The sequence below is a fragment of the Anser brachyrhynchus genome, assembly GCF_964034855.1.
Source record: "Anser brachyrhynchus genome assembly, chromosome: 9".
Classification (NCBI taxonomy): domain Eukaryota; kingdom Metazoa; phylum Chordata; class Aves; order Anseriformes; family Anatidae; genus Anser; species Anser brachyrhynchus.
Window position 1 is genome coordinate 19,730,461 of NC_137703.1, and position 7,602 is coordinate 19,738,062.

A 7,602-nucleotide genomic window follows, 5' to 3' on the forward strand; every position below is an offset into this window, starting at 1 on the left:
CAAATTCGGGAAAATAAGGTTTCCAGAGCAGGGACTGGACGTGAACATAATAAATAAGTAAATAAACAGATGAGAAGAGTTCTTGTGCATATTATGACTTAAAATGTACCACAAAGCCCACTACTAAATCAGAAGCACACTAAGCACACTTGGGTAACTCCACTGAGGCTAGGCCTCTCTAATCTTGAAATGCAAGAAACCTTGCATACAGAAGTTTTGGAGGATACATTTCTATTTTGTTTCCGTAAAGAAGTGACGCTACTTTAGGTGTCCCCCTCTGTGTCTGACGCCCCCTGCCTCCTAGCTGCCCTCTTGCGCTTGTCCCCTTGGGACCTGCAGGACAGTTGTGTGCCTTCCTCATGTAGGCAGCAGCAATGCCCTCAGCTGCCAATTGCTGTTTTACTTCATATATCCCGTAGTTTCACGTGGCCTAGTTTTGTGCCATGAAACACAAACAGTTGCAGGATATTTAATTAAAAACATGAACATATAAACTCAGAAGAAAGCACAAAGTGGAATTTACAGAGAGAGCTGAGAATAGCCTTGGCCATATGGATTTCATTGGGTATGCGCAATATGCCAATTCTGTCTTTTTTCGTTAGCAATTATCTGCTCTCTATTTTCTAGCCCTCTAATTCTTGTTTTGCATTTAGCATCTCAAAGCCATTCAGGAGAAACATACTTTAAGCATCATTACTACACAAATTGGTAAACTGGGTGTAAACATTTTATAAGCAACATGTTCCATTTTTTTTAATGGAAACATTATTTCACAGCTGCTGACTTACTGGGTCACAAGTTAATAGTGTCTCTGCTTAGCAGTGAAATTGGGCTATTACTGACTGTGTCATCATGAGTTAGGCTACTGTGGATTTTTCATTTCTAGTAGTAGTTATAAATACTGTATAACCGTTGTGAACCTTCCTCTTTCTGTCATAAAGTGTATTTGATGCATCAGGGATCTGTTTTCTTATGGAATATCAGCTATAGCTATTTTGATACTGCAATTTGAGCATCATATTCAAGGAACTGATTGTGTTAGGATGATAAGATATATTCCTGAATGCACTTCTCATTTGTATTTCCTGGATTTATAAGAAACAATGGAAAATGTTGTCCTTCATGTTTTTAATAATATTTTAAAAGAATGTCCTGGGAGGTAACCTGAGCGATCTGCTGTTGCCTTGAACTAAAGCCATAATAAAAGAAACTTCAAGAAACTCTGGGGAGTTCTGCTGTGACTTTCTTTGCTGTCATGAGAGGGGGAAATAGCACAATACGTGCATCTGCAAGTCCAGGAAAAGTGAGAAGTGCTTTGTTGTTGGAAGCATCTGTTTACAGCAAGCATTCAAGGTGCAGCACAGATAATCACTGTGCACATTAAGACAGATGTTGAAATACTTATTAGCATTCAGCAGCATGCTCATAAAGTTAGGACAGCTGTTAAGCGATACATTGCTGCTTTTTGCTTCTCGGTGAGCTGCTTCTGCAGGCTGCTAGCTCCATGTCAGCAACACCCTTTGTTCTACAGGCTGTCGTGGTCTGCATCTGTCAGAGTTGTCCCCTTGTCTTGCTTTGTGGCTTGTTCTATAAATCATACTTTGACAACAGACATTGAAGGATTGTTTTATTTAGAGGTAATAGTACTTGGCATTGATAGGGCACATCAGCGAATCACATTTAACTTTATTAAGAATAAACTGAGCTTCATAACATCCCTATGGAGCAAGAAAGTATCATTATTCCCATTTTATCAAATGTGAAATTTAACATTTTAGTGTATCTTATGGGCTGTTATATATACCTTACATATTCTGATCTTAAACTTGTCACTGAATGGAATCCTTGTGTCCTTTGCAGGATGAAATTCTCGTGTGATGCTTAGTGTCCATGCTGCTCTCCTGGGGGTCATGAGCAACGTGACTGATGGCCTTGGCTGACTGCAGTTGACACCAAGGGATCTTTTCTGAATGAGGTATGAGGCAGAATGCCTTCTCTCTGCTACCGGTCAGCTGCCAGAAATATGTACATTAGTTCCTGTCTTTTTTCCCATCTGTGTGGAGTTGAATTTCTAAACCCAGCCTGCCTACTGGAGGTTCAAGCCAGCTAAAGCGGGGCCTTAACAGCTGGGTAAACTGGAAAGCTCACATGAGATACACAAAGCTGGTACATCCCTGTGTGATTCTGGGCAGTGATGGCAGATGTGAGATCTTAATCTTCAAAGACTTGGCTTCATATTTATATTTGCAGACACTAGGGAAGCAATAAACATCAGCTGTAAGGATGGGATGTCTTTGTAGTCCTGGCTCACTAAAAGTGAATAAGCAATGCAAATCCCTAGGCAGGTAAGCATGATTAAGAGCTATACTGTCTTGTTCCAGTCCAAAAAGCTGAACAAATGAATGGGGGGAAGGATTCAGAAAACTAATCCTGAGATGAGATCAGTCAGAGTCTCTCCTATGAGTATTACCTGTAGACGCTGGGAACATGTGAACAATATGTCTTTCCATATATGGTAAAATATTAAATTTGATAATACTAATAGGGATAATTGGCTGATCAGTGCAGTACTCAATCACTATCCCAGAGAGCAGTAACTGTTGGGTGATGTCTGGGAGAGACTGCCATGACCACAGCAGCCTTAAAGCCCTGGTATCAGGATCAGCCTGAAATGGGTTACTGGAAGGTGTCAAAGAGCCAATGACCAGAACTGTGCCAGAAACAGGAAAAAAAAAAAAAGAAAAGGAAAAAAAAAAAGATGAGAAACGGCCATGTGTTTTAGCCAAGAAACTTGTAAAAAAACATGTGTTAGTGATAAACTGTTGGCTAGAAAGATAGTTGGATAGTATCTTGGTCAAATCGTGTTGTGCTAGAGCCCGAACTGACATGAAATGGCACAGTTCTGTTAACTTTTCTGGAGTATTTTATTATTTATTTATATTTATTTATATTTATTTTCAGTAATTTGCAAGTGGTTAGGATCTGACTTCTCACTAACATTATTTTGGAAAACCCCTATTGGGATCTACTGGGTTGAGGGCAGCAGTATTCTTTGTCTGTAGCATTTATTATAGACTCTGGATTGAAAGATACTACCTTGGCTTTAAACAGTGGCACTAACACTTGAAAAAAAAAAAAGTGTTTCAGAATTTCTTATATCTACTGCAATGTTCCATTTTTTTGAGTATTTCTAAAGAAGAATGTGAAAAATTGTAAGTGTTGCAGAAGTAATTACCTCTGAACTCAATGTTCTTTTTGCTCAGCTTCTCCTTTTTCTACTCACTATTTCACAGCATTATGTCCAAACTATTTAAACATCAAGTGTTTGTGCAAAGCATGCATATAGCCATTAAGGTGGAAACGTGCTTTTAATACTAACGGGAAAAGGTGTTCCCATAATATGATAGTTATTCAAAAGAAATGGGAAGAGGGTAGAGAATGGTCTGGTCTGTTAACAAAAGATCGAAGGGCTAATTTTTGTTTCACTGCTAAAAAGAGTTCATGATAATGAGGCTGACATTTGCCAGTTGTTCTTCTCTATTTTTTACTCAAAAGGAATCCTAACTAGCCTTGGTTATAGATCAGGTCATTTAAGCTTCACTCTTCTTTTGGCCTGCTGCTTCACGCTGGATTTGAAGGGGTTTGTTTTGTTTTAACAGTTGCTACTCATTCCTTCCAAAAGTGACGGTCTCTTTTCTTTCTTCTCTTAAAAAAAAGAGGGGGGTGTGTGTGTTAGATTTCACTCCAAGCTGTGTATGTTTTTGTGAGCATGGGAGCAGGAGAGTGAGATAAACTAACTGTATTGGGTGAATAATGCTTATCCATGGGGTGAAACTTACACAATGTGATGGCAGGCTCTCTATGTAAATGGTGTCAGAAGCTGGCTGTTTTCCTTGTTGAAGAACAGTAGTTTAATGCTGACAATATATTTTTTATTCTGGTACAGCTCAGCACCTCCCAGGATGGGGGAATGTGGTCTGCAGTGCTTTTGTGTGCACTGTTTGCATTGGATTTGGTGAGAGATCTTTGCAGATGTGCCTGCACATCTGCAACACAATGCCAGCAAAACTTGGGTACTTGAACTTTTATTTAAAGTAGAGCGTTTTCCTGATTTTTGGCCTGAAAGTTTTCAGATTCCATTCTCTGTAGTTTAGGTGAGGACCCCAGCAGTTCACCCCTGCTCTTCCGATGGCTACCAAAATTAAGCAGATGTGTATGGTTTTTATTTGCTCGATGATGCTTCAGAGCAGACATAAATAAACAAAGATATTACTACGATCCTTAGAATTTTTTCTCTTGTTCCACTACCTTCCAAAGTTTAATTAATGTGCACTAACACTAAACAACGGAGATTTGGCAATTGGTCGTGTGAATAAATTATGATCAGATGTGTTTAATTATGGATGTGCGGGTGTGTAGGAGAACAGAAGACATCTAAAACAAATATGATGCGCACAAGGGATATGAAATAGAAAAGACATTCCTTAGTGCTAAAAGCCATAAACTATTGGTCATTTCAGTGATTTGTCACCCCTGCATTAACCACTGACTCAAAGTGTTAATGATAAAAGCAGATAATTATAATGCCGTCCCCTAACAAAGAAGCTGTTATACCAATAAATAACAGGCCCTATAAAATTGTCTTAAATTTGTGTTTGCATGGCAGACAGCATTCAGTAAGCTCCTGTTAGCTCTGGAGAGGTTTGTGAAAGGGAATTTCTTTTTTTTTTTTTTTAATTTTAATTTTATTTTATTTTTATTTATGCTGTAATATCAGAGAAAGAAACAAAGGGTAAAAAACAAGTTGTGTGAAGTGTCTAAAGTGTCTAATGCAAAAGGACAGAGCCAACACAGTCCTATAAAAGGCAAAGGCAAGTCTATGGGATTGCTACAGAGCTTGCCATGGTCAAGCCTCGTTGTTTCTTCAAGAAGGGAAATATGGTAATGAATTTGATACCCAGTGTGATACTTTCTACACTCGATTCCATATTCTTTTACTTAGCAGTAACGAAGTACTGACTGCTGTATGACACGGATTTAGGAAGTGGGCTAGTGAGAACATCCTGTAGCTGTTCATATAGCACGGCCAGAACCACATTTAGCTAAGATCGGCAGTAAGGCCAAAGAAAAAACTAGCTGCTAAACTGATTTCTCTCTTGCTACAGAGACTGTCCAATTAGAAATACCTGGAACCTACTGCCAAGGAGGCTTAAGTCACTGCAGCTCTGCTGCTTCCTCAAATCTTGGGCTTTGCTCTGCCTTTGAGCTCTACAGCATCTATCGCAAGTATGGTATGATTGCAGCAAATAAAACGCTGTGGAAGGAGAAGCTGCAGGCAAAACTCTTGGGAATGTTCAGTTTGTAGCTCAAGAAAGACAGCCCCTCTTCTTTGTGCTGCAGAAGTGCCTTCCTCCTGGTATCACTGAATTAGTGTGATGTGACTCTCCCACTGCTTGCCCAGTTTTCCAGGTCAACAGGGAAAAAAGCAGCCATGGCTCCTTCTCCATTTTTTTTTTTTTTCTGTGAAGGAGCCAAAAAAAAAAAAGGCTTTATTTGCTCAGTCTGACTCCGGGCCTGGGGCAATGTGTACGGAAGCAGAAGAGAGGCACAGTGCGTGTGACCGCTCTGCTCCCTGCTTGGTGTGGGGCACAGCGTGGAGGTGAGGGCAGCCTCGCACTGGCCTTTGACATGTGCTGGCATCCCGCTAGCATTACCCTGTCACTGTCTCAGATACACTTTTTAAAGGAAATTACCAATGCTGAAATAGGTGAGAGAAAGAAGCTTCATGAAATAAATATGGACAGCGAAAAGAAAATGAGTATAGCTGTTTTCTGATTCTAATTAGTGCTTCAGGCTGAGCATATTGTGAACATAAAACCTTGCAGAAGAAAGAATTATCAAGACAACACCAGTCATCAGTTCAAGAAATGAAAAGGCACTTACAATTTAAAAAACAATTTAGAAATATAGTTATTTAATGGAGCTTTTTTCTAGAGAAAATTTAGCATTTCCTGCCGTACTGACGTTTAGGTAAGATAAATACGAAGCATTACTGGTTGAACAGAACTAGTTACTACTGAAAGCTTCTGTCCCCTTCAACCAAATCCACTTACCCTGAGCAAAATAACAGAGGGATACACTTGCTTAGATTGCAACGCAGTTTAGGGAGAGAGTAGAAATGAAATTGCTCTTAGCCTTGATTAATGTTGAAAATATTGATCAAATGGCTTATCTGCCAAAAATGAAAGGCTTGTGAGTGTTCTTTGAAGATGGAGCATGGGTTTAGTAGCAAGATTCTGAAAGGCTGTTTGCAAGTGAGTTGATATGAAGGGTTTCTTTCCTAAGGACACCGGCGATTGTTTGAAAAGGTTTGGCTGAAAACAAACAAATAAAAACAACAAAAAGATTTTTCTCCTTGAATATTATTTTTTCTTCTGCATATATATACACATCCATATGGACTTGCCTGTGGCTGTGTTACTTGGTAGAGCCCATTCAAAGTGCAGATGGCTGAAGAAACATCTGTGGCCACCCAGTCCTGGAGCTGGCTGCGCTGTGCTCCAGGCTCTGAGGCAGCGCAGGCTTCAAAAATTGACCCTAAAATATTAATTTTCTTTTCCCACTGTCTTGGTTTGAACATTAACTTCCATCTTCTCTGCCCATTGTTTACTTTCTGCTCTCTGTCCTCCTTTGCTGTTAATCCTATTGCTTCCTGCCACTGACTTCCTGACTTCTCCACTATCCCCTGCTGATGTTATCTGGTTTTATGCTGTACCTATTCAATTTCTTGTGCTTGTTGGCCTTTATTGTATTAAGCACAACACCCAGAGTTTCTTTATCGACATGTGTGGGATGATATATGGCAATAAGTTATTTCACTGAAAACTTTCCTCAAAGGATTATCCCTCCTGGGTGAAATGATCGTTTCCTCCGTTTCAGATTAACCACCCTAGGAAGGAAATATTTCACGCTTCATTATTACCATTAATCTTCCAAGGTGCCCCTCTGAATGAAAATCCATTGTTTTGTTTAACAGAGAGGGTCACCAATACAACTTATCTAAGTCTAATTATACTTTTAACAGATGTATCTGTCAGGTTGCATGGTGTTTGGTAACATAACATCACTGAATGTTATATTGCAATGTAAAATACGTTTTCAGCTTGTTATGCAGACCTCCACTTTTTTCTGTTAACTCTAGTAAAATGTGATGGCACTTTATCTGCTGTAGTGCACAAGAAAGTATATTTACCTTTCAGGGTAGCAGGAGACTCACCTTAGATGCTATTTCAGGAACATGAATGAATAGTGGGAAAGGGAGCATGCAGTTCTGTGCACTTCAGACAGTAGCAAAAATCCTCTTTTTCTTTTCCTTGTAGGGGGAATCAAGATCAACAAACATTACCTCAGTTGTGCTTTCTACTTGCTATTGTTGGTAATGATGACCTGTGCTCGGAGATGCCTTTTTGTTTGAGAGTAGCAGGAGACCAAATTATTCGCGTCCTTCATGCCCCATGCCCCTTCCTGACTCATTGCCTTTGGAAAGGCAATGTAAGTTATGTTCTGCAGCAAAAGAAATATTAATTTGCAGATGCTGCTTGC

At 39.6% G+C, this 7,602-nt stretch overlaps 1 long non-coding RNA gene across 1 annotated transcript in view; it reads left to right on the forward strand.

The window, feature by feature from the left end:
• The window catches only part of LOC308200109, an 83,905-nt gene extending 81,875 nt beyond the window's left edge, over positions 1-2,030 (forward strand). Inside the window, exon 3 of the long non-coding RNA XR_013955247.1 lies at positions 1,861-2,030. This is a non-coding gene — a long non-coding RNA (uncharacterized lncRNA). The remainder of the gene's footprint in view (positions 1-1,860) is intronic.
• Positions 2,031-7,602: the final 5,572 nt, after the last annotated feature.